The sequence below is a fragment of the Humulus lupulus genome, chromosome 9, assembly GCF_963169125.1.
Source record: "Humulus lupulus chromosome 9, drHumLupu1.1, whole genome shotgun sequence".
Lineage (NCBI taxonomy): Eukaryota > Viridiplantae > Streptophyta > Magnoliopsida > Rosales > Cannabaceae > Humulus > Humulus lupulus.
Genome location: NC_084801.1, coordinates 153513962 through 153533074, shown reverse-complemented (window position 1 = coordinate 153533074; position 19113 = coordinate 153513962). Strand labels below are relative to the sequence as shown.

Sequence of the window (19113 nt, the reverse complement as noted above, 5' to 3'; positions counted from 1 at the left end):
CTGAGAGTGAGAGTGAGAGTGAGAGTGAGAGTGAGATTTGTTATTTGTTACTTAAAATCTCGGCAAGTTTAAGATCATTCAAATGGGAGACCAAGTTATTATCAACCGCAAAGTGACAAATTCTTTGCTTCTTATGTCTTTGTCTTCATCAGTCAACTCTTTCATACGAGAACAAAACTTCTATCAATCTAGATGTAACTTGTATGTGGTTGTTGTAAACCAACATATTCAAAAAAATTATGACAGGACATATTTAGGTAGAATGTTTGAAATTGGTATCTTTACATGAAATATTCAAAATTGAATATATCTCACCAGTTTGGGGATGCAATGTGTCCCTAGCAACAAACTCATGAGTCACTCCTTCCAATCGAATCAAACTACAACCAGCACTCTTCTTCACCTTCTTCGACTCCCTCCACCTCCTCATCTTCACCACATCCTCCCACTACTCCGCATTCGCATACACGCTTGCCATGATTGAATACACACCGCCGTCGTCTAGTTTCAGCTGCATCACACGCTTTCCTGCTTTCTTAGCATCACCAACATTCCTATGAAGCCTACAACTTGATAGCTGCCCACCCCACACGAACACATCACCCTCCATTGGCATCTTTCTTATCATCTCCATTGCTTCTTCTATCAAACCAGCCCTCCCCAACAAATCAGCCATGCACCCATAATGTTTTTGCTCTCGACAAACAATGTACATAGATTCCATCTCATTGAAGAGCTTTTTGGCTTCTTCTACTAGACCCGCATGGCTGCAACCCACCAACACTTCCAGAAAGCTAACCCAATTTGGCTTAACTCCAACTTCTATCATTCTAAAGAAATAGTATAGTGATTGGTGGACAAGACCGTGCATGGAAAACCCAATGAGCATTGTATTCCATGTACGCAAGTTCTTGTTCGAACTCGAGTCAAATATCATTTTACCAATCTCAATACAGCCAAACTAGGCATACAAGTCAACCAATCCTATAGTCAAGAATGAGTCTAGACGAATCCCATTTATGCTAATATAATTCTGTATAGTATAGCCGCGTTCTAAATCCCCCAGCTGGGGAGACGCAGAGAGAACCGAGACCAAGGCAATGTTATCTGGATGAATTTACAATTCAAGCATTTGATAAAAGAGTCAAATTTTTTCCCCACACTAATTAATCTGCACATAACTGACTAATATAGTACCCCAGGAGACAGAGTCTCTCAGGTGCAATTCGTCGAACTATTTATGGGCACCCGAACTTTCACTTGCTTTGACAAACTCATCGATTAGAGTGTTGTAAGTGACAACATCCCTGTGTTGAGGGTCTTCATTGAATACCCGACACGTGTCAGAGAGGTAGCGACTGACGAAGTAGACGCGGATGAGGGCATTGGAGACAAAAGAATCTGTGTTGAAGCCAAACTTGAGGGATTGGGAGTGAAGAGCTAGGGCGATGGAAATGGCGTCAGTATTTCTGGGGCCCAGCTGAGCACATGCCTTGAGGATGAAGGGGAAGGTGTGAAATTCGAGAGGGAGGGAGAGGCGGTGCATGTGGGAGAAACGGAGGAGAGACTGTAGCGGTGAGGAGAAAAGAGAGTGGGCTCTGATGATGTTGTTGAAAGAAAAGGTAGATGGGTTTTGAATGAGGTTGAAGAGAGAGAGGGTGCAGCTCAATCCACCATTGTTACTGTTATAAGAAAGTGAAGTTGCAGAGAAGAAGAAAGTGGTGAGCAATAAGTGGGCATAAGAGGAAGAGAGGAGGCTGGTGACGATGGAGTGAGCGTGAAGTGGGTGGAGTTGTTTGAGAGTAGTGTAGTGATTCAGTATCACTCTGCTGACATTGCTGCTATTGTTGATAGAAGAAGTAGTAGCTCAGAGTAGAGTGAGAACAAAATACCATTTTGCTTTTGGGGTTCCTAGTCCCACAATGGTCTTTCAGTCGAAAACTCCATGGATTTTTCTTGAACCAGTTCTTCCAATAAGATCACTTTCAAATCGGGGGGAATGAAGCCTATTTGGGTGTTTTGAATTAGTAAAAAATAAACAATTTTTTTTTTTGGAAAATGATAGCTGGTTCCTTTCTCAACTGAAAGGGTATCAAAGAGTATATATGTATTTTAACACAGTCTGAACCAAAAGCCACAATCCAATCGTCCACCCTATATCCAATGGCTCAAAAATGCATGAAGGACTAAGTCCTTAAAATCCAACTGAGGGACTAAAGAAACCCCCAATTAATAATAATATTTAATTTATATTAATTTACCTTATTGATAAGATATTAGTTTAAAGTAGATATTTACAAGATACAATTAATTAATTGACATCTATATCTTTATAAATATATAAAGGAAAGCCCCAAAGAGGTGATGTGACCCTCTAAAATTTCTCTATATCACTCTGTCTATTTTCTCTTTTTTCACATTGTTTATTCATTTTTTTTAAAATTTATGAAGGTGATCAAGTACTTTCTTTGAAGTTATAGTTGCTAGTGGCTCTGCTTTGATCCATTTAGTAAAGTAATCCACTACAACGACTACAAACTTGATTCCTCCTTTTCCCATAGGTAGGTGCTCGATCAGATCTATTCCCCATACAGCAAAAAGACATAGACTTTGCATTTGTTCGAGCTCATTAGGAGTTGCTCGAGGTTTTTCGGAGAATCTCTGACATTTGTCACATTTCTTCACGAATTCCAGTGTATCTTCATTCATTTTGGGCCAAAAATATTCTTGCTTTAATATCTTCTTTGCTAGGCTCTGCCCCCTGCATGGTTGCCACATAATCCTTCGTGTACTTCCACCATCAGCAATTCTGCTTTTGTTTTAGTAATACATCGAAGTAGAGGCATTGAGTACCCTCATCTATACATAACTCAATCAATGATTACATATCTGACAACTTGCCACAATACTTTTTGTGCTTCATTTATATTTAGGGGTAAAGTACCCTGCTCTAGATAAGTACCAATAAGAGTCATCCAAGATGGTGAGTTGTCTAGCAGCAATGTTGTTTCTTTTACATGGATGATGGGTTGGGCAAGGTGCTGAATTGGTATTACATTCAAAGTGTCTAGCAACACTTGCTAGCTTGGCCAAAGCATCAACATTTGAATTTCGATCGTGCGGTATCTACTGTATGGTGTACTTGTTGAATTGTGCAAGAAGGTCTTTAGCTTTGCTTAAGTAGGTAGCCATCTATATTCCTCGAGCCTGGTATTCCCCCATAATTTGATTCAGAACTAAGTGTGAATCACTATAGATTTCAATGGACAAGGCCTTAACATCTTTAGCAAGTCTTAAACCAGCAAGTGGGGCTTGTACTCTGCTTCATTGTTTAAGGCATTAAATCCAAATCTTAGTGAAAAATAAATACGATGTCCTTCAGGTGTAGTCAAAATTATACCAGCTCCAGAGTTGTGCTTGTTTGATGAACCATCCATGAATAACTTCCATGTTGGCCAATTTTCCTCGTTTACGTCTAGTGCTGCATTTTGTTCGTTACTGTCTGGTACACCTGTGCACTCAGTAGTGAAATTTGCTAGTTGTTCCCCTTTATTGTTGTTCATGGCTTGTAGGTAATTTCATATTGCCCGAGCTCTATTGCCCATTGAAGCAGTTGGCCTGATGCCTTAGGTTTTTGAAGGACTTGCTTGAGGGGTTGGTCAGTTAGGACCTTGATCGGATAAGCTTGGAAATATGATCTAAGTTTCCTTGCTGCAAGGAGTAAGCAATATGCCAACTTTTCGATCAAAGGATATCTTGTTTCTACTCCTAATAGCCTCTTGCTAATGTAGTACACCAGATGTTGAGTTCTATCTTCTTCTCTTATAAGTGGTGCACTAACAACATGTTTAGTGACTGCTAGATAAATGAGAAGAGTTTTGCCATCAACTAGTTTTAACAATATAGGTGGTCATGCAAGATGTTCCTTAAGGACTTAGAAGGCTTATTCACATTTCTCTGTCCACTCAAACTTGTTGCTCCTCTTTACTAGGTTGAAGAATGGAACACATTTTTCCGTCGATTTTGATACAAATCTGCTAAGGGCTGAAATTCTTCCAGTGAGGCTTTGTACATCCTTAATCTTAATTGGTGACTTCATTTCAATTAAAGCCCTTATTTTCTCCATGTTTGCTTCTATGCCTCGTGAATTTAGCTTCATTGTAATGTACTAAATTACCTAATAAGGCTTAGGGCCTTGATTAGGTGGCCAGGATGGCAAATTATGAAGTATTATTCAAATATATGTGATTTAATTATGAAATATGTGTAACATTATATGAATACGTGAGTTATATTATAATATGACTAGATATACATGTTTAGGTGTATTAAATATGCATGTGTGCCCGTTTCTTATTAGAAGGGAAATTTTCGTAATTTGGCTCATTACGGGTATATTTGGAATATATGTGCATATATGTGATATTTGTGTGAGACCACATTATTATGTGGATATATTTGGGTTGCTCGACACGAGACGATCCTAGGGAGCAAGTTAGTGGGAGAGTCACAATGGGACCAAATACTCGACTCGGGGTGAGTCAAGGGGTATTTAGTACATTACTGGGAGATCTGGTAATGGGAATAAATATTTGATGATATATTCAGATTTAGTGAGATTAGGAGGGAATTTTGATCATTTTACCCTCGGGGACGTTTTTGGTACCCCCGAGCTTCGGGATTTGCTTAGAGTTACTTGAAATCTAAGTAACCTATACACAAACCGAAAACACAAAAAAACATCAAACTCTCTCTCACATGTGTACTATCTCTCTCTCTCTCTCTCTCTCTCTCAATTCAATGAGATTTCTTGCAATATAAGGAGAATCAAAGCTAACTTAGGCTCAGGATTGCTTGGGGAAAAGCTTAGCGTTGTTTTGGCAGTAGAGGTATCGATTTCTAGCCTAAATTCTTTATGTTTTCTCTTGTTTTAGTTGAGTTTTGGAAACTGAAATCTGAATTTGATTTTGTGAGGAGTTTTAAGTTTGTTTTTGGGGATGGTTTTGAGGTGTATGAAATGCTGAGTTGATTGGGAACTTTGTTTTTGGGATTTGGGTATGTTTGGTTGGGTTTTTGGTGAGTTTTGGCTTGATGAAAATGAGGGAAAAATTGGATTTTCATGTCGAGCTGTGGCTTTGTTCTTGGGGTGCCACGACTTTCATGAACGAAAGGGAGAATGAGGTGCTGAGTTATCACCAGTTGAGGATCAGGGAGGAAGATATACCGAATACAACTTTTTGAATTAGGTATGGGCATTATGAGTTTCTCGTGATGTCATTCGGATTGACTAATGACCCAGCAGCATTTATGGATCTGATGAACACAGTGTTCAAAGATTACTTGGATTGGTTCGTGATCATTTTTATTGACACTATCCTGGTATACCCTCAGTCAGAGACGGAGCATGAACAACATCTCAGATTAGTACTATAGAGGCTAAGAGGGCACATGTTGTATTCGAAATTTAAGAAATGTGAGTTCTGATTACCACAGACAACTTTCTTAGGTCACATAGTTAGTAAATATAGAATTATGGTGGATCTAGCGAAGATTGAGGCAGTTAGAGATTGGCCAAGGCTGAAGAATGCTGTAGAGATCAGAAATTTCTTGGGATTGGTAGGTTATTACAGACGCTTTGTGGAAGAGTTTTCCAAGATTGCATCACCACTGTCAGAGTTCACACGCAAGAATCAGAGATTTATATGGTGTGAGGACATCTTCCAGAGACCGAAGAATCTGATCACTGCTCCAGTTCTTAGTCTTCCTACAGATCATGAAAAGTTTGTGGTTTATTGTGACGCCTCGAGATAGGGTTTAGGTTGTGTCCTTATGCAGACAGGAAATGTGATTGCTTATGCATCACGTCAGCTGAAGGAATATGAAGAGAGGTACCCCACACATGATCTAGAACTTGCAGCAGTGGTTTTTGCACTAAAGGTGTGGTGGAACTACTTGCATGGTGAAAAGTGTGGGATGTACACTGAGCACAAGAGTTTGAAATACTTCTTCACCCATAAGGACTTGAACATGAGATAGAGGCATTGGTTAGTGCTGGTGAAGGATTATGATTGTGAGATCCTTTATCACCCAGGGAAAGCCAACGTGGTGGCAGATGCCTTAAGACAGAAGGGTCCGGGACAGTTGTACAGTTCTAGGCAAATATCCAGAGAGTTGGCAGAGGATATGATTAGAGCAGTTATTGAGCTATTAGTCAGCCAGTTGGCCAACATCACGCTACAGTCTACACTGCTGGAATGGATAAAAAAAAGTTAGTTGAGTGATCCACAACTGACGAGGATAAGAGGGGACGTCCTAGCTGGAGTGGATAGGGACTATACAGTGTCAATATATGGGCTTGGTGAGGTACAAGGATCAGATTTGTGTTCTGATGGACACTGGGATCAGACGGGAGATTCTGGATGAATCTCATACTACCCCTTATTCTCTACATCTAGGAACCACGAAGATGTACTTGGATCTGAAAGCTTTATATTGGTGGCTTGGGATAAAGAAGGATGTGATTGAGTACGTGGCAAAGTGCCTGACCTGTCAGCAGGTCAAGGCAGAGAATCAGAGACCAGCAAGGCTACTGTACCCTTTGGATATCCCAGAGTAGAAGTGGGAGGACATCACAATGGATTTCGTTGTGGGGTTGCCCAAGATAGTGGGCCTGCATGATTTACTCTAGGTCATCGTGGACCGGTATACGAAGTCAACTCACTTTTTACCAGTGAGGGCGAACTACATAGTTGACCAGTATACATATCTCTATGTGAGAAAGATAGTACGCCTTCATGGGACTTCGAGGTCTATTGTGTCAGATAGGGACTCTATATTTACTTCCAAGTTTTTGGGAGTTTACAGAAGGCGATGGGTATACAACTGAAGTTCAGTACAACTTATCATCCTCAGACTGATGACAGAGATAGTACGCCTTCATGGGACTCCGAGGACATGAAGAGAGCATGTGTATTGGACTTTTAAGGGTCATGGAGTAAATATTTGCCTCTAATAGAGTTTTTTTATAATAACAGCTACTAGTCCACTATTGGAGTGGCGCCTTATGAGATGATATATGGTAGGAAGTGTAGATTGCCCATTCCCTGTGATGAGATGGGTGAGAGGAAATATTTGGGTCCTGAGGTAGTTCAGAGGACCAGTGAGGCTATTGAAAAGATTAGAGCTCGGATGCTCGTATCTCAGAGTAGACAGAAAAGTTATTCAGACCCACAGCGGAGGAAAGTGGAGTTCCAAGTGGGAGATTATGTCTTCCTTAGGGTTTCACCACTGAGAGGGGTGAAGAGATTTTGGAAGAAGGGCAAGTTGAGCCCTAGGTTTGTTGGATCATTTGAGATCTTGGAGAGGATCGGTTAGGTGGCCTATACGTTGGCCTTACCCCCGACACTGTCTATTGCGCCCAACGTATTTCCATGTCGAGGAAGTATTTATCAGTTGAGACTCATGTGTTGAGTTACGAGGATCTAGAACTAGAGATAGATTTATCCTATGAGGAGCAGCCAGTTCAGATTTTAGACAGGAAGGACAAGGTCCAGAGGAACAAGACTATACCTTTGGTTAAGTTATTATGGAGGAACATCAAGATCGAGGAAGTGACTTGGGAGCTAGAGTTAGATATGCAGGATCAGTATCCCGAGCTGTTTAGGTAAAATTTTGAGGACGAAATTCCTGCAAGGAGGGGATAGTTGAACGTCCCAAATTACCTAATAAGGCTTGGGGCCAGGATGGCAAATTATGGCTTATTATTTGAATATATGTGATTTAATTATGAAATATGTGTTTATGTGATAAATATGTGTATCATTATATGATTACGTGAGTTATGTTATAATATGACTAGACATGCATGTGTTAGGTGTATTAAATATGCATGTGGGCCTGTTTCTTATTAGAAGGGAAATTTTCGTAATTTGATCCTTTATGAGTGTATTTGGAATATATGTGCATATATGTGATATATGTGTGAGACCACATTATTATGTGGATATATTTGGGTTACTTAGCACGAGGCAATCCTAGGGAGCAAGTTAGCGAGATAGTCAAAACAGGACCAAATACCTGACTCAGGGTGAGTCAAGGGGTATTTTTGGGTATTTAGTACATTATCGAGATATCAGGTAATGGGAATAAATATTTGAGAATATATTCGTAGTTAGTGAGATTAGGAGGGAGTTTTGGGAATGACCATTTTACCCTCGGGGAGGTTTTTGGCACCCCGAGCTTCAGGATTTGCTTAAAGTTACTTGAACTCTAAGTAACCTATACACAAACTGAAAAACACAGAAAACATCAAACTCTCTCAAAATCTCTCTCACTAGTGTACACCCCTCTCTCTCTCTCTCTCAATTCTTTGAGATTTCTTACGATCTAAGGGGAATAGGATATTTCTCTAATTTTTGTTGAGTTTTAGAGTTTTGGAAAATCAAATCTCAATTTTGGTTTTGTGAGGAGTTTTAAGTTTGTTTTCTGGGATGGTTTTGAGGCGTATGAAGTGTTGATTATGATTGGGAACCTTTTTTTTGGGATTTGGGTATGTTTGGTTGGGTTTTTGGTGAGTTGGCTTGAAGAAAACGAGGGAAAAACTAGATTTTCATGTCGAGCCGCGACCCTCTTCTTGGGGCATCGCGATTCTCATGAACGAAATAGAGAAGGAGGTTCTAAACCACCATTTGGGCTGCGACTCTTGCAGGGAGGGTCGCAATGCATGTGTGTTCCAGAGGAGGGCCCTTGGGCTCTCTGCCTAGGGGCAGGCCGCAGCGCTTGAAGGGCTTTTGAGCCTGTGAAGGTCTTGAGTTTTGGAACATAGACTTAGGGGCTCGGGATTTATTCTACTACACAGTTTAGTAGAATTCGATGTCCTGAAGGCTAGGACTCGGTCTGGAAGCCTTTATTTGCTTGTTATCGACGAGATTCTATATTATGTTTGAGACTAGGTTACTGTTAGGGGCTCAGAACCAGGATCGTGCTCGAGGGTCATTCTTATTATACATTGCACTCAGACCTAAGGTAAGAAAACTGCACCCAGTACATGTTAAATGTGATTATCTACATGAATAGGGCTCGACCCCGTTAAGGAACATGGTTATTAGTGTGTTTCTATTTAATTGGTTGAGATATATGATTAATATGTATGCATACTTGTATTATCTGAAGTATGCTTATCTACTTATCTGGTTTTCTGAATATTTGGTTAAGGCATTTAGTCATAAGCTTATCTGTATCTGGTTATCTATTTATCTGGTTGTCTCAATATCTTGTTAAGGCATTGACTTATTAGTCAAGGGTGGAAAAAGCACAGTGTGCGCTGGTCGAGAGGCTTAGGCCTAATCAAGGACGTACTATTACGTTGGCCGACCCTATTGTCGTTTGGAAAAAATAAAGCCATGAGTTGGAGAGATTTGGTGGCGACGTGTACATATGCGGCTGCTCAACAACCATGGTCGAGGGTTTCTCAGAGGAACTAGGGGTCAAACCCTATTTTGTCGCTTAGGTCGGCTGGTTGTAACTTTTGAACTATATTAACCTTTTAAACGTTATGTTGGGATCCCATGTATGAAAGTACATATTTTAATGAAATGGTTATTCCTTTTTAAACAAAATTTTTAACCCTAACCATTGTCACTAACCTTAGTTACACGTTTATAACCAAGGGAGTTTATTAGCATGTCTAACACTATTTAAAGTACACATTGTAACAGTCCTAGATTAGGAGGACGCTACATTCATATTGTAATGCTTTAAGATATTAAAGCACTCTGTTAACTCTTGAATGTGCCCCATCCTTCATAGATTTAACCAACATATCATCGACATAGACTTCCATGTTATTGCCTATCTAATTCATAAACAACATATTGACTAATCGTTGATACGTAGCGCCAACATTTTTAAGTCCAAAAGGCATCACTTTGTAATAGTATAAGCCTATGTTGGTCCTGAAACTGGTATACTCCCCATCGAGAAGGTGCATGCTAATGTGATTATACTGGAGTAGGCATTCACAAAAATAATAATTTTGTGTCCTACTGTAGCATCAACATGCTATTCGATCCTAGGCAACAGAAAATAGCCATTTGGACATTCTTTGTTTAAATCTGTGGACTCTACACAGGTCCTCCATTTTCCATTGGGTTTAGGAACAAGAATTGGGTTGGCAACCCATTCAAGATAAAAAGCTTCTCATATGAACCCATTTTCTTTTAGTCTCAAAACTTCTTCCTTGAAGGCCTTGGATCTTTCTTTGTCGAGCAGCCTCCTTTTCTGCTGAAGGTTTTTGAAATTATCCTTGTCAATTTTGAGAGCATGGTTAATTATGGTAGGGCTAATATCTACCTTGTCTTTGTGCGACCAAGAAAACACATCCTGGTTGTGTTTAAAAACTTATGAGTTCAATCTTGATTTCCTCCACTAAGTTTTTCCCAATTTTCACGGTCTTGGTCGACTCTTCTTGATTGAGTGGGACTTCCTCGAGGTCCTCAATTGGTCCCACTATAGTATCATAATCCCCAAAGCGAGGATCAAAGTATATTTCCTAGCTTTGGGTATCACCTTATTTGGAGGTTTCTTCCCCACTTTGTTGTGGCCTGCTTAGGTTCTGCTGAGCTGCTAACTTCAATTGTTGATGCCGACCCATACTCGGAGGGACCATCAAATATCATGTTGGTTGTGACTAGGCCTTTTATGGCAGTTCTGATGGAAGAATTGTAGCATTCTCTGGCTTCCCTCTCATTTCCTTTAACACATCCCATCCTAGCATTGGTCGGGAACTTCATTGTTAGATGGAAAATTAATGTGTTTGCTCCTAAATATACGAGTATAGGCCTTCCAAGCAAGGCGTTGAATGCAGAGGAGAGACCGACCACAACAAAAGTAGCCATTACTGTGTTGTAGCGTCCCAAAACTCCTAATAAGGTTTAGAACCTTGATTAGCATGTCGGGAGGGAACGAGGGGTAATGGTGTTAATTATATTATTATATGATTGAGTATGCGTGATTATGTGTATTAAATGTGTTTAAATACCCGCTTTTGTTTAAAAAAATGGGCATTTTCATAATTTTGAACCGTTGAGGGTATATTTTAATTTTTATGTGCTATGTTCTTGAGACCACATTATTATGTGGATATATGTGATTTTTGGGACGAGTGGATCCTTTCGAGTGGTTTTAGTGAAAAAAACACAACGGGGATGAGTACCCAGCTTGGGTCCAGCCTAGGGTTACTTTGGGAATTTCCCTAGTTTAAGAATATTGTTAAGATTAATTGGGGGAATAGTTGTGTTTGAAGGGTATAGTTGATGAAATGAAGATTAATGATGTAAATAAATGTTTAGTGGGAATTTTAGGCAAATGACTAAAATGCCCTTGGGAATGGTTACAATGCATATGAATGGGAAGGGGTATAATCGTCATTTGACCATAAAGTAAGAATTAAGAATCAGCAGCCTTGGAGTTATCCAATTCTCATGTTAATTCCCCCTCCCCCTCCCCCCTTCTCCTTTCTCTCTCTTGCTTGAACTTTCTTTAACTTACCAAAACACACACACACACACACACATACACTTAACAAAGCTAAAAACCAATTTCTTGGAATTGGTGGGGATTTTAGAAGAGATTGAGAATTAAGGGAAGGATTAATAGCTATTGGGAGTTTTATCATCCCTTAGGACTCTAATAACAGCTAGGTATGATCTTTTGCCTTAATTTTTCTTAAGTTTTCATGTGTTCTTGATGATTTGGGGATTTTGTGTTAATTTTGAAATCAATGTGTTTAGGTTGTGTAATTGAGTAGGGATGTGTTATGAATAAGTATGTTGTCCGTGTTTTCACTGAGTGACACGTGGAGCGCATTAGGACAAATCTAGTCGACACATAAGCTGATTAAGCTTCTAGGAACTTACCTAGAGCCCCTGGAAGAAAGGCTTTGCCCATTATTGACACTTCGCCGCCTCCGAAGAAGTATGTCCTCCTGGAAGGTTACTTCTTGAGGACTACTTATAGTATCTGTCCAATTCACTTCTCCTCCACACACATCCCCCAAGTCCGCGAGATCCATCCTCTACACATGGAGAAGGATTGTTAGATGTCATGCACAGCGACATTGGACCACAAGCAGCCATTTTATGGTGACTGTAGCACATGGCATATTATCGACTCCGTACAAGTGACAAGTATGATGTCTCACGATGTTGCCTGACATGGGAAAACATGTAGCTACCCTTTGACCATGTCAGGGACGTGCCACCCCAAAAAGTAGTGGGCTGAAACCTCGTAATTAGGTCCACTGTGATATGTCTGGGCCCACCAACATATTAATTATAGGAATGTATTGTCTCTTGTTCATTTGATACTACATTAAGAGAGAATCATTGTAATTACTCCTCATTAAAGAATTCATTATCCTCAGCCATCTATAAATACGGCTAGGGCACACATGGTAAATGATCCCAATTTTTTATATTAAGAGCACTGATAAAACGCTACTTGAACTCCATAGAAGCTTGAACCCCCAAGCTTCTCAAATCCTAATACATTCGACTCATGGTCTAGGGTTAATTAATAACCTGAACCACGTAAATCTATGTGTCTCCTTCTTTATTTCTTTAAGCTTTTATTTAATTAGTTGTTCGCGACACGATAGATGCCTGGAAGTGTTGGGCCCCAACTGGGAAGGCCCATACCATACAAACTGGCCTGACTGAATGGGGAGTTGGTGTTCATGCCTGGAATGCCAAGCATCTTCACCGGTATTACCAGTAATATGAGAAATTGTATTTTCTAAATTTTTTAATTATTTGTAGCCTCCGGGCACTGTAATGAAAAGCGTGTGTACAAAACACGATAGATGAAATTTGGACAATGTGCTTGTATTTTTAAATTTTTATCTATGTTTTACTACTCGAGGAGTACCCGCTCACTGGCCTAGACAAGTGAACGCAGACTAGTCTCCAGTCACTTGGGGATCATAGTTTGGTCAACTCGAAGGGTAACCGCTCGCAAAAGCATGACCTAGGGAACTAAGCCTATCGTGAGCGGAGTAAACTTAGTGTTAAATCTTTCGAGAAATTAGGGGTGCACATGGGTTGAACTGGGCCAACCAACCCGGCCAACCCAACTCATTTTTTGGGCCGAAAAACCAATTATCATTTAGGCTGAAGCCCAGTCGGTAAAAGAAGTGCAAGGCAAAATCTATATGGCTCGGCTACTGGCTGTGAATATGCTGGCCCTATATAGGCCAACGCGACCCGTATGTGTAATATATTAAGATTATTTTAATGCAAATTGTATAATATATATACTTTAGAACAAAGAAAACCTAACATTTCACTCAGCTCCCAACCGCTGCCGACCTCACTCTTTCAATCTCATCTCCTTCATTTTCTTCTCACTCACTCAATCACTCACTCATCTCTCTCTCAATTTCGCACTCATAAAGTCACACACTCACAAATCTCTCTTACACTACTACACATTCTTCTCTGAGTACATCATCACCACCGTCGACACCTGGACAAATTCAACAGACTCCACCCAACCACATAATATATATATATATGAATGAGATAAGGTAAATGCTTTAATATTAATAGTGTTGTGTTGTGTAAATATTAACAAAGATTCTAATATGGATTAGCTTTAATATTGATGGTGTTGTTCAATTATATATATGTATACATATAAATATGAAATCCACCACTGAGAGGCTGCTTTTCTATTTCTATATTAAATATATATATGAATATATGTAAATTTTATAATCACATCTCACATGGTTTTTTATGCATTGCAAAAGGAGGTAAAAAAATGGATTTTAGTTGTCTGAGACCTATTATTTCAGGTGGTTGTATGAGAACCCAAGTGAGTTCTCCTCCATTGTTTTTTAACATTGACTCTTTTATTTTTTTTCTAAAAAATAAAATAGAAAACTTAAATCTCTTCTGTATTTTTCATGTTTATTGATCTATTTTTTACCATATCTTTACTTTATTATTCATGCTTTGAGATTATAAATTATAATCTTTATCTAGTCTTTTCTATTGTATTTTTATTTTAACTATACATGTTCTGTTCTAGGATACTAATTGAGTAATGTTTGTTTTAAATTGTAGACAATCAAACTAAAGTCAAGCAGTACCAAATGAGAAGACAAAGAAAGCCATTGTTGATTGATGAATTGTATTTTTTTTTAATTTCACTTGAACTTCTTAATGTTCACAATTTATTTGGTATTATAGTTGACTGTATGTATTAACTTAATGGTTGTTTTTGTTAACTTTAATTGAATATGTTTACATTTTAAAAAAAAAAAATTATTAATTTGAAGAATGAACGATATAATTTAATGATCTTCAAAATTAATTGACACAAATTTTAAAATTTTGAAGTCTAAAAATTAGGTTCAACCCAACCCATCCCAACCCAACCCGGTTCATAAGGATTGCGTTGGGTTGGGTTGGGTTGTACAATACAAACATTTTGAATGGGTTGTAATTTCTCTAGACTGATATAGTTGGGTTGGCTCATTAAAACGCTTTCAAATCGGCCAATCCAACCCATGTGCACTCCTATGAGAAATCACGAAATGACCTAAGGAACTCAATGTAAGGGGCCTCAACAGGCGTCTGAGAGTAGACCTAGTGTCACAAACGCTAAGTAGCCTAAGGGTGGAGAACTTAAGTTACCACCCGAGGACTAGATGCCTGCGGAGTCATACTAAGTTCCCGACATCCAAAAGGATAAGATATATAAAACACGAGTCGCCTGTACTCAGGTCCGAGCACGAGTAGCCCATACTCGGGTGCAAGTCTAAAGTTACCATAACTTAAGCAAAAAAGACCCAAGTTCCCTAGACTGGGCGCCAAACTAAGGAACTTAGTGTGACTGTTCGAGGACCAAGTGCCCGAAAAGCAACACTAAGTTTCTAAAACCCTAAGTTGTTTTGGCCTTCCAAGTCTCGAGCCGCCTATACTTGAGTACAAGCATCAAGTTGCCCAAACTTGGCGATAACCTAAATTTACTTCCCAAGGACAAAGTTCCTGTGAAGCAACACTAAGAGATCGGAAGCCAAAGCCTTGTAGGATATGCAAGACCCGAATCGCCGAGACTCGGGTACAAGTCCCAAGTTGCATCAACTAGGGCAGCCAAGACCTTAGTCTTTTAAGACTATGGGCCATGCACGCTGGATAAAACAAGGTTTAACAAATCTATATTTTTCATGATGTCACATTACGTGAAAATATTGAAGAAAACCTTGTACGTTTTAAGTACAATTTGCATTATTACTAAATGTTGTGCACAACATTTTAAGTGAAAAAGCAAATAAGGAAAGTAAATAGAGCAAGTAAAAGTCATTCTAAAAAATTCATATTTACACAATTGTGCTCGGAGGCTTGAGCAGTTAGTTGTTTATACCCTAAGTAAAGGAAATAAACATATGGCATGTAGTCCTATATATTTGAAACAAAAATAGAAAGACTATAAGAGGCAGCTCAGATCTTGTCGGGGGAAACCTCCTCGACAACTTCGATAATGAGGTCAACCCCAAGAATTTGGCCTGCCTCCTTGGCAGCATGAGCAGTAAGAACGACGTCCTCCTCAGCATGAAGGCGCTCCTTGAAGAGCAACCTTATGTTGGGATTATCGGTGAAGGCTAGATCCATATCCATGTTACTCAGCTAGACGCCATAGAGTATCCTCGGTGAGTAAGTCGACCTCCTTGTTCAGCTCATCAACTTTGCACCGAAGTTCCTCCACCTCATACACAACTGCGTGGGCTCTTTTTACTACTGGGGAAGCCTCTCCTCGGGCCTTGGAAACCTCAACTTCAGAATGTTAGGCCTCCTCCAAAGCTTTGGTGGCCTCCTTGATACTCCTCTCGAGCTACCCTGACCTCCTCCTAGGCAACACTGGCTTCCTTAGCTGCCTAGATGCAGGAAATTTCATCTTCGATCGCCTTGGATGAAGTCTCCTCCAAGGCTCGGGCCTAAGTCTGATCCTTGACCGCAAGATTCTCCAGCTCCCAGGAATGAGCTTTCTTATCTTCAAAGACCTTGTGGAGTCATGCAAACTCCTCCTGGGCTTTCCTTAACTCAAAAGACCTTGTCGTCATGACGTCCCCCAAGTGTTGGCACAAGGCGGTGGCCTGAAATCAAAGAACACTGCATTAGTACCCCAAAATCATGTGTTCCAAAAGACCATAATAAGTTCAAGGGCTTACCTGGGAGCTGGTGTAGCAACAGGAGGCGAGTATGGCAATCTCGTTGTCACCCCCGAGACACGCATAACTATGAGATATCATCTCGCATAGGGACACACTTACTCCCTGCAAGAGCTCTGCTACCAACGGAGTAGTGTGACTGTCAAGATTCTCTAGGAAGAGGCTCTCCAACTTCACTTGGCCGATTGGAGGCTGATCGCATCTGCCTCGAGTATTTTTGTCTTGGCGAAGGTACTTGGCCAACGCCCAAAACTCCAGACCCCTTCCTTTAGAGGGGCATGGAAGTACTCTTAAACCGCCCGATACTTGGCAAGCTCTTCCCCCTTGTAGTTCTCAGGGAAAGTTACTTGTTGAGGAGGTTTGACTGGTGGGTTGTTTGACACTTCAAGGGACATCTGGTCAACCTCTACTCCAGACGCCCCTTCTCCAGTGGTGGGGGGCACACCAACGAGGTCGATCACTGGTGGATCCACCACCATCAGGACCTCTTCTCGAACCATGGGCCCCGAGGCAGGGACTGTGGGAGTAGTTGTTGGTGCCATGAGGACATGTATTTGGTTTGGTCCCTCCATCCTTTGCCTCTTAGTACAGATAGTGTCTGCCAACCCCATTTGATCAGCAAAAGAAAAAGCAGACAGTTAGCATTTATAAAACGATTCGAAGACAAGTATTAACATGCAAGAATTAAAAGGCGTAGAGTCCATAGCATGTGGGCTTCTCGAGAAGCCCACCACTAAGTGATTCCTCTGGATAAAGAATCAAGCATGCAAAATCCCTCATGAGCCTACCCATCTCCTATGTTGTGTTGATATTGTACTGACAAAACCAGTGTGCATGGAAAGGCGTAACGTTGTCTAGTGGCACGAAGCCCCATGGAGGCAACCTTCTCCTTGGATGGTGAAGATAGACCTCGATCAGGTCTTGGTAATCTTGGAACTCCTTTATGGTCCAGGGACGGTCCAATACGAGCCCACACCAGAGGAGAGACGTAGAAACCCACACATGCTTAGGACTTACACCCATCTCCTACTTGTCTAGCATTATAAACTATGATTGGAGATTTACCTTGATCAATTGAGGAAGACTCTATCCCTACCTAGAGCTCCTCCTCGAGCTCTTGGTCTTCCCAAGCTTCTTCAGCTGCTCGTATAGCTTGAGCATTCTGGAACCGCTGGTTGAATATTTCTATGGCCCGTCCATCGATATAGTTAATGTGGAGGGAGGCCAGTTCGCGGGACTTTTGGGAATTCCTTTACTGGGTCAAGTCCGCGTTACAGATGTGTTGTCTCGCCTAGAGGAGGCCCACGACAATCAAGTTCTCCTCCCTGGCCAGCTAGCTTAACTCCAGCTCCACGTCCAGGAGACCCTTTATCTCCTACAAATGATTTTCACACGCCTAGTTGTAGGGGGTTTGTCGAAAGGGACCTACATAATGAAAACTATTAATTATTGGGAAGCTACAAGTATGAGAGAGTACTCATCTCAAAGAATACTAAGATACTCACCAACTGCGTTGGAAAACCATTAGTGAAAAATAAATGGTCTTTGTAGTGCCGCACATGGCTCTCGTTGTGGTGAACAACCTTGTATGCCATGTTCAGGTTGGCAAACTTCACTAGGGAATAACACCCATCAAGGTCACTCTGTTTCTTCTTCGGGTAGGTCTGAAAGCTCTACAGGTATAGGATCTTAGTTGGAGAAGGCTCGGGCCAATTCCTTCTCCGGTATAGGACATACAGGCATGAGAGGACCTGATATCCATTTTGGGATAGCAAGAAGGGTGCAATCCCCATGCACTTCAAAAAATTTATAAAGTACTAGTGTAGGGGTAGTGCAACTCCAACAATTAGGTTGACTGGCTCCATGCTTCGAGGTCGTGCACACTGCGGTGCGCTCTCTCCGAATCCTAGCAAAAATGTTTATTTTTTATCATGTGATTGATAGTGCAGCGGAAGCATGAGACATGAATCACTCTAAGAACCATAACTAGAATGAGATCTTTCTCATGCGATGTGAATCTGATTTAAAAGAAAAATACAAATACTTTTTTTGTAGATGTAGAACACGTGTAGATCAAATAGTGTTTTAGTCTCTTACCCCACCATCTTCCATACTATGGCCCGCACAAAGAGAAGGAGACAGGTGAATGTCTATCCTATTTGGTAGGATACACAAGAGCGCACTTTTGAATCTCAAGACATCAGAAAGTGTTCTTCTCACAATTTAGTGAGAACAAAGTTCTCTATTTTTCTCTCTTGGAAAAATATCGTGGAAAATGCATCTGATCTCCTTTTCATGATGTTGTATTCTATTAATATAATAATCAAAAGAAGACATAGCCATAATCACATTGGGCCTCTGCGTGGGCCGCAATCAATTTGGACTGTGGTAGGCATCAACTACAGGGTTGTGGGCCTTGTGGTATTTTATCTCTCTAATATGATATTTGTTTGGCATTTATCATATTATTTTATGTAGTATACAATTATACCACAAAATTAAATATGATTAAATTAATTATCAATAAAAATTAATTTCACAAAATTATTAATATAATTTTATTTTCCATTAAATATTATTTCATAAATAATATTAATTTGTGAGATTAAAAATATTACTTTATTATTTTTAATTATTTCATTTTAATACCAAAATCATACCTGTGTGTTATCGAGCTAGTACAGGGTTAGTATGGACTTGAAGTTCTAAGCTCCAATAATTTAATTAATTTCACTTACTTTTAGTTCCATTAATTAATTTATAAACTATGAGTTATTCCACTAAAAATTCATAGTTGAACTCTCAAAACTACAGTCTTATATTATTAGAAGATGCAACTATAAAGTCATTCATTGATTTAGTCATTACATGAGTTATGACCC

The 19113-nt window shown here is 40.1% G+C and overlaps 1 pseudogene; it reads right to left on the bottom strand.

Moving 5' to 3' along the window:
• Positions 1–253: 253 nt before the first annotated feature.
• On the bottom strand, positions 254–2709 carry LOC133800197 (pentatricopeptide repeat-containing protein At5g61800-like; annotated as a pseudogene).
• Positions 2710–19113: the final 16404 nt, after the last annotated feature.